We start from the raw sequence: 1309 nt of genomic DNA, 5'->3' as shown, positions 1-1309 counted from the left end.
AAAAAAAAAAAGAAGAAAGAAAGAGAGAGAGAAAGAAAGAAAAGAAAACCATGGACCTCCAGACCCTGAGACCCCAGGCCCTGGCCCTGAGATCCTGATACCTTAAAGATCCCAGACCCTAAGATCCCAGACCCTGACCCAAAGCCAGCCTTGGGGCCCTGGCTTTACAAACCCAAGACCTCAAGGCCCTAGACCCTGAGCCCTGAGGCCCTATGTCTCACTCCCCACATCTAAAACCCCGAGACCTCAGACCCTGAGCCTGTGCCTGTACAGCCCCAAGACCCTCACTTCCAAAGCCAGCCCCAAAGCCCTGAACCCAGAAACCTTCAAAGCCTGGTTCCTGGGCCTAGCTCCAAATAAAGACCCTGGATCTCAAATTCCAACTTCTAGCTCTGAGACTCCAGCCCTCACCCATGAGTTCCTGAACTGGAACCCAGAGACCCCACCTCTAGGACTTCAGCCCTGAGATCCAGGGCCTGACCCTACACTCGAGCCCACAGACCCCAGACACTCTCTAAAACCCCAGCCCTGGCCGGGCGCCGTGGTTCACTCCTGTAATCCCAAGGCATGGGAGGCCAAGGCAGAAGGACCTCTTGAGGCCATGAGTTTGAGACAGCCCGGGCAACATAGCAAGACTCTGTCTCTTAATTATTATTATTATTATTTTTTTGGAGACAGAGTCCCGCGCTCTGTTGCTTAGGCTGGAGTGCAATGGCACCATTTCGGCTCAATGCAACCTCCGCCTCCCGGGCTCATGCGATTCTCCTGCCTCAGCCTCCTGAGTAGCTGGGACTACAGGCCCATGCTGCCATGCCCGGCTAATTTTTTTTCTATTTTAATAGAGACCGGATTGCCTGAGCTCAGGCAATCCACCCGCCTCGGCCTCCCAAAGTACTAGGATTACAGGCGTGAGGGTTAATTTTTTTTAAAACAACAACAAAAGCCCAGCGCTGAGATTCTTGCCCTGGCAACCCTCACAACCCCCAGGCCTGATCCCTCACCTACAACTAAGATGCCAGCCCTGACTCCACAGACTTCACCCCCAACCCCCACACTTAGCTCTGGAAGCCCATCCTGACCCCAGCCTCAATTTTCTGAACCCCACACCCTGAAGAGCTCCCAGCCTAAACACTTCACCCCACACACCACAGCCCCCCTGTGAATATGCAGCCTGGAGGTCCCCCAGCCCCGACTCAGCTGCAGCTCCACGTTGCCCCTGCCCTGCACCCCCGCTGCACCGTCTACCTGTGGCTCACCTTCTCTCCTCTCCCCACAGATGTCCCGCCTGGCCCTGCCCCAGCTGCCCCCA

Source organism: Mandrillus leucophaeus, unplaced genomic scaffold (assembly GCF_000951045.1).
Source record: "Mandrillus leucophaeus isolate KB7577 unplaced genomic scaffold, Mleu.le_1.0 Scaffold53, whole genome shotgun sequence".
Lineage (NCBI taxonomy): Eukaryota > Metazoa > Chordata > Mammalia > Primates > Cercopithecidae > Mandrillus > Mandrillus leucophaeus.
Note: the sequence above shows the minus strand (reverse complement) of the source record.